The sequence below is a fragment of the Anguilla rostrata genome, chromosome 7 (assembly GCF_018555375.3).
Source record: "Anguilla rostrata isolate EN2019 chromosome 7, ASM1855537v3, whole genome shotgun sequence".
NCBI lineage: Eukaryota > Metazoa > Chordata > Actinopteri > Anguilliformes > Anguillidae > Anguilla > Anguilla rostrata.
Genome location: NC_057939.1, coordinates 19945606 through 19953511, shown reverse-complemented (window position 1 = coordinate 19953511; position 7906 = coordinate 19945606).

Genomic DNA, 7906 nt, shown 5'->3' with positions numbered 1-7906 from the left:
AGCTCTTTTAGTAATCTGGGTTCTAATCAGCGGAGAAAGCAAAGTCTTACTTATGATACAGGGCGCCGCAAGGCTAAATATTTTTGTCATTCAATTGTGCACAAATTGAACAGAAATTCATAGACATTTTCAGATTATTATGCAGGGAAGAAACAAATATAAGTACTTCAGTCACAGTTACTGTTGTTACTACAGTAATATATGAATGATGACAACTGTCACGTTAGGCAAATGCTACAATATCAAAATTACATTTCTTACTTTCCCATTTGTTAAACACCTGACTCTTGATCCTAATTGTGATCAAATTCAAAAAAGCACAGTTCTGCAGTGCTACCTGATACTAGTCGGCAGTACAGATTAGTAAAACTGGCGTCATGCCAGGTTACATTTCACTCAACCTAATTAAACAGGAGCGTGGATGGTCTGAGAACAAAATTCCGAAAAACGTCCCAAAAAGAAATTTCCACAAATTTCACAACTTTGGAAATTTTATTCATGCAGTCTTCTGTCAATATTTTCAAAAGGTGAGCGTTTTATGTGTAAACAGACAGGAAATGGGCTGAGAGTAGAACATAGTGTTTGTTCAGTTGGTAGACCTTTCACTCTTTACCCCACAGTGGGGAGGAAACGGGGCTTGTCAACTAAATCTGGCTCAACTTTCCCATCAGCAGCCATAACAAGCCCCTACTTTTCTCACCACTCAAACAACAGCTGTTAATATACTGATCAAACCAAACATTTTTTGCTGGTGAGGACCGGTTGACATTCTTTTTTGGTGCAACACTAGGTGGACCACTTCCATTATATGCCATGATTTATGATAAATGTGGCCATATTAGTATGATAAAGGCAGGCCATATTAGTGTGATTCCAGGGAAGAGAGTGGTGGAGGTGGGGTGGTAATGTGAATGTGCTCTGGGTTGGAACCATTTGTAACCTATCAAGACTTGGGCTCACTGGTACAAAATTCACATCTTTTCCAGGAGGTCCGGTGTGCATTTTCATTAAAAGTCATACATGAATCAAGCAGAAGGCAGTGAAGAATTACAGATCTTGGGGTTGCAAGAGGTTCCCAAAGTCATATGGCAGTGTGGTGTGGGCTAATGGGGAATGTGCTTCACTTGTGAGAGCCGTTGAAGAAGAAAGCAAGCACAGGGAGAGATGAAATGGGCACACCCAAAAGTCTTTGTGGGCGGAAGAACCCCTTGAGGTAGGTAGACTCACAGACATCATGTCAGTACTGGCATTACAGCATTTCCCCATATGCTCCATTGTGAAGCCCTTTTCCATAGGTTAGTTTCCTTTGCATAAGAGTTGTGTGCGTGGGGATGGTTTGTATTGCTGGACAGCTGAGTGCAGTGGCTCACCTACGCACTGGACCCGTGGTAGGCTGGTGAATGTAATGGCAAAGAGGTCCAGTCTGGCAGAGAGGGAAATGCAAATCTTCAGAGGCAGGAGAGATTGAAGCCGTAGCTGACAAGAGAGATTCCAGTGATGCCAATGGATCTTGGCGACCCAGTCACATTCCTGATGACATTACATTACAAGCATTTAGCAGACTCTCTCATCCAGAGTGACTTACGCAACTTTCATTCATTTATTTATTTATTTATTTATGTAACATTCTACATTGCATCCAATTATGCAGCTGAAGCAATGCTGGTTAAGTACTTTGTTCAAGGGTACAACGGCAGTGTCGTACCGGGGAATCAAACCTGTGACCTTCAGGTTACAAGACCAACGCCTTACCCCATTATACTACACTGCCGCCCAATGATTACATGATTTGATTCGGTTATTTGTGTGTGCAAGAGCCTGGTCACAGGTCAGGGGTCTGAGTGAAGTGAGCTGCTCAGCGGATGTGCGCACAGGTCGAGGCAGCCCTGACTAAGCTGTGCGATGGGATGGATATGGCCCGTGTACAGCCAGCAGCAAACAGGCATCTGCTAAATGCTTCTGTCATGGTTTAGTATTCATTTATTTTTTTTGGGACAATAGTCTGCCCTAGCGTGGAGCACACTAGGACTCAATCCCCATTATCCTGAGTGTTCTGTGGTAAATCTGTATCACGACATCATGTTCGCTGCAGCTGCTTTATGTGGGAAGAACAAGGACACAGTTGGGGGGAGGGAGCTATTGTGTGGTGATGCTCAAGCACATTGCTGACACTAACACACATTCAACAGGAAAATACCAGTGACTGTCTGATGTCTGAGTCTAAGTGTGAAACACACACTTGAGGGAGGCGCTCTGTTGTCATGGATTCACGATCTAAAGGCCAAATATACCTTAGGGGAAAGCAGGGGAACTGAAAAGAATTTTGTTAGCATGTTTACTTTGTCTGATGACCAAGCCTTTACATGTATTGCGGTAACAAAAACGTACACTGTAACATCACATACCATGTGCCATTTTGAAGGCTGATGGAAACCTGTGTGAGGGAAATAAAGGGGGAAAGGGTGTGTGGACGATCACACTGCTGATGCTAACACTTTAGTGCAAGTGGGCAGGACTGCGTTCATTTACCCAGCAACAGCAGTGAAGACATGCACAGGCTTGGCAAGGGTAATGCAGCCAACCCTCTTTCATGGGCCTTACCCCCAAGCAGTTAATGGAGTGATAGCGCCTTGGTTTTTGTATCCCTAGGTCCCTACATTTATGGTGGAGGAGGGAACAATAAAATCCAGGGAGTGGCAGGCCACAGGAAAAAGGGTAATGGAGAGAAAGGGATTAAGCTGCGGAAGCTTGTACCCCTTGACTGTGTAATATGAGAAATCAACTTTAATCTGGAATGACACAACAGCTCTTACAATATACATTTACTTAACGTTTTCTGCATACATCACCAAAATGCAGAATATTGATATAAGCGCAATAGCTATGTCTCATAATGTGTTTGGCCAACATGATTTTAATGAGAACAGGTTCATTTACTTCCCACTTCCCTTACCTGTCTGGTGCTACATTTACACCTGGCATCTTAAATGATGTCTATTCAGACTGTTTCTCAGTGTAATTTGATCTACATGCCATTTGTATTACCTGTACTTCAGCATGACTTTAGAACATACAAGTAAATGGTCAGATAAGAGCGCTTAACATCTGCCTATTTCACATTCCTTTAATCTCCATATTTGTATATGGTGGGTTGTTTTTTGTGTGGTATTTTATTAAATAGACACACATTCAGCATTTGGAGTAGAGTTTCTAACCCCCAGAGACCACTTATCCTAATACCATCTATTTGGCAAATCTCAGTGAAATGACTTGCAGTCTTGTTTTTTTTTTTACACTTCTCACAGATTTTCCCATAAGCTGGGGTACAAAAAGTAATTACCCAACATGAATGAACAGACCTGAAATTGAGACAAAGCATGCCATTTCACTGAGAAGCACACTTCCCTCCCACACAGATTGCATAGCCAAAAATAAATAAATAAAATGTACAAATTCAATAATAATTATCTAAAATAAAATATTACATAGAACTTAACCTTTGACAGACATTATACGCTCCAAAAAAGGCTGTCTTAAGTGTTTTATTCTAGTAATGGAACTTAAAATCTTATTTTTTGCTCACAGGTAGAAAATTTAAATACTAGCTTGTTTAAAGTTTTTCTTGCCCCATTGGCAAATCTAGAAATGGGTCAAACTATTTCAGCTCATTGGCAGTATGTTTGTCTTACTTAAAAAGTAATAGAAATAAGCTATTAAATAAGTCTAAATATAAGACTAGAATACTTGCAAAAAAATTTTTTTTTCATTTTTGCAGTTTACAAAATCAGTTGTCAACTTGTGGAAAAACACCAAGAAAATACATCAATAGCCTTTCATTTGTGTACAATATAAAATTGTATAGAACACCAACCACATTCAAAAGGATATTCTGAGACATGGTGACTCAAAACGATATAAATAATTTGCTTATGTATAATCATTTGTTTGTGAATATATATAAAGAATATATAAAGAACATAAAATTAGAATATTTTTATTGTAAAATAGACGTATTTATTAATGAATCACAACCTGAGATTTTGGTGGTTCTATGGTATTTGGATACAATATTAAAATAGTAATTGTATGCATTTGCATTAGAGTAAAGGTGATATTTCCATAGTTAGATAAAGGGTATATTAAAGCTTTTTAAAACGTAATAAGTAATATCCGTGCCATCATTCAGTGCTTCTTGCTCCTTTGCGTCATTGTACTCGCTCACCTGCAAACATGTAAAAATGAAAGATTACTGACATCTAGTGGTCATATATAAAAACGCAGAATTTGGAGATCCTTGTTGCGCAGTGGCTCCAAACATGTTGGTTTTCGTTCCAACCACAATCACATCAAATTCCCATAATTTTAACAAGCTGCAATTTTTTTATTCGGTGCTTTTCATGTTTAGAGGGATTATTTACCCTCTTAAGCCATATGTATAAAATAGCTTTGTATTTCACGAAAAATAACACTCCCATGTTGATATTGCGCTACATTGTGCTTACCGTGCTACATTGCAAACAACTACATAAAAGGTAACTTTTTTTATCAAAGGAAAGACAGAGGTGAATCAATAGGCTTCTAATTAGGTTGTTGAACATATGTTCAATTTCTTTCAAAATTTCTTCCTAAAACTTAACACAATGTATGTTTGTCTCATTATCATCTACTTCATCTTTGAATCAATTTTCTTCCAGATGGTTAGTTTTAGTTGCCCAGTGTACAAACTTTCACGAATTAGAAGCCTGTTGATTCACTTCAGTCTTTAATTTCTTTCCTCTTTTTATGCAATTGTTTGCAGTATAACACAATAATAGCCATATGGGAATTTTATTCTTTAAGGCATACATGGCTATTTCAAATACAATGTGGCTTAAGAGGGTAAATTATTTCTCTAAATGTGAAAAGCACCTAATTAACCCTTTAACTGTCACTCATTGAAATAGGTGATGAAAAAATTATTTAACCATAAATACCTATTACTTGAGCACCAAATAACAATGTCTAACAGTTTTTTTCATAACTTGACCCCTTTTTTAGAAATTATAGACCTCTACCATACGGTTGAGATGTCAGTTTATTGTAAAAGATGCTATTCACAAATTGCTATATTTCTGAACATTTTTCCTGAAACACAATCACTTTAATCTCTCTTTAAAACCTTAAAACAGTTTATTGGTCTTTTTTACACTTCATCAACATGTTTTTGGCCTGTAAATGTCCCATCAATTACAATGGCTAGGTACACAAATCTGTATATATTGACATATACTGCGTCATATGGCATTTCTGCTTTAAAATCAGGCACTATTTTGTTTCTATGAACAAAACTGTAAAAAAAATATTCATTCCAGGTATCATTGAGTTCATTTTGATTACATATTTCATATTGAACATATAATTAACTACGATTTGGAACAAACATCTGTATACATATACTCCTTTGTATGTCATTTCTGCTTTACAATCAGGCACCGTATGGTACATCGCCATTTTATTTTAAGTATAAACTCATGAACAAAACTTTTTATTAAAACACCCATTGCAGGTATCTGAGTTCATGCTCAGTCCTGAACATATTTTTTCAACTGATCAGTTTTGGAATCTCCTATTCGCCTCATTTTCAGCTTTCATTTGAGATGATACGTGACAAAGCACTGCTGTGTGCTGTTTAGACACAGGAAGACTCCGCACTTTGCACACTTCCACCGTGACACCCCCTTTGGGCAGAGTTTGCATTGCCCTCGCTGTGGGCCACAGGCTGGCCAGTGGCCAAAACTGTCATAGCGGACATCATCAATGGGTGCAGCATCTCTTTTGCGCTTCTGTGGTGGTCTCTCTGGTGGAGGTGAGGAGGAGAGTGGTCTACCAACTCGGGCCGGGGTTTTGTGGATGCCTTCCAGGGTGCGGGCCACAGTTGTTCTAAATCTCTTGAGTGGCATGGGCTTCTCTTGCAGCATGCGGCAGTCTCGCTTGTACAGCAGCCAGGCATTGGAGACTGACACATCCAATATGTAGCCAAATAGGGGTAGGTACCAGCGTCGTGATTTCATGGGAGTCTTATAGAGATGCACAAGCATGTCAGATAAATCTATACCTCCCATATGTTCACTGTAGGCCTTTATTATTGCAGGGCAGGAGACTGGTATCTTCCTCCCTGCCTCCTTGCTGTACCTTGTGACCTCACCAACTGGCTCCACCCCACATGCGTTGCTGAGGAGAGTGACGCATTTGTTGTCACGCCATTTTACAGCAACAATTCCCCTGAGCAGCAGTAGTCAAATGCTCCCTTCCTTCTTTTGACAACTGCTTGTCACTCTTCAGGTGGTTCTCTGCTCCTGACATCCGGTTGTTCCTCACAGTGCCCAAACACTTTATCCCAGTGGTGGCCTCCAGAAGTTGCACAAGGTTGAAGCTTGTGAAAAAGTTGTCACAAAAGACAACTGTTGACTCTGGTTCCTCCACTGTTCTGCAGAGTGTGGTCACAACTTTTTCCCCCATGAGCATGGACTGCTCAGCTTCTGACTGGGGGACATTGAAAAAGGATGTCTTTCCCTGGTACAAAATGAAATCATGTACAATCCCAGTGGAACTAGCTCGGCAAAATAGTTTAAATCCCCACTTATCTGGCTTGCTGGAAATGTATTGTCGGAGATTTCCTGCTCTTGTGCCTTTGTAGGCAACCATGACCTCATCGATACTTTGTTTTTGGTCAGCTGGGAGGAGAAGACACTGTCTTCTCAACATGTCAAAAATGGGCCTGATTTTATAGAACCTGTCGATAGTGTTTCCACAGTCTGCATTGTCAGCAAACTGCGCAGTGCCCGGAACCTGCGTAGTGGCATGATGTCGGCAACCAGAGCAAAGCGGCTCTCTGGCTTCCAGTAATCCTCCAGGGACGGAAATGGGAACACACCTGTGTATAGCAATATGGCTAAAAACTCTTGAATCTCTTTTGGATTTGTTTTAATGGGAAATCTAAGCTGTTGAGCTGAGTAGAGGTTTGTCTGCTCACATATGTGGTGCACCATTTTATCAGTAAATAGCATGGAAAAGTAAAATAATGGTGTCTGAACCTTAATGATTTCTGGGGGTATAGGCTCTGGAAACTTGACTGAAGTGATATCTACTTTTCTCTACAATTTTCTTTTCTCAGCACTTTTGGGGGTAACAGAATCCTGATCTGCGACCTGCACAAGCTGATTTTTGGCTACCTTTCTCCTGGGGGCACTGTCTGAGTGTGTATCAGGGCCACTAAGCTCAGGGATTGGTAACTCTTCAACTGTGTCACCTGTATGCCTTGGCACATAGTCAGGATCATCCAAGTCCTCATCACTGTCCTCTATGTCTGACTCCTCTGGATCAAGGGGGACCACAGCTTTGCTACCCTTTCCTCTGCCATAGAAAAATTTGGTGTCCATCGCTAAGAATGAAACAATGAAGAGGTCACAATACACTGCACTACATGTTTCCCCTTAATATGTGCATACTAAGGCATATTTTGACATATAATTACATTACAGGCATTTGGCAGACGCTCTTATCCAGAGCGACATAAAGCAAAGTGTATAACCATCACCAGGAACAAGTGTAATGTAATAGGATAATATTGTGTTTTTGTAATATAATGTAATTTCATTGTATTTGTTCACTTTTTCCACTCAAACATCTTCCTACCATGCTAACTACTATGCTAACATCTGCCCTGCCTCGTGGTCATTTCCACCCTTTACTGACATATCAACCGCACGGTTGAGCATGTTTTTGTAAAATTCTGGCACAATGGATTTTTAACATTTTTGATATTTAATATCATATTCCTATTCTTTAAGGTCTCTTCTATCTGGAAAACATCATGGTTTATCTCTTACCTACCAAATTCCTGCTTTATGCCCTAATCTTTGGGGAG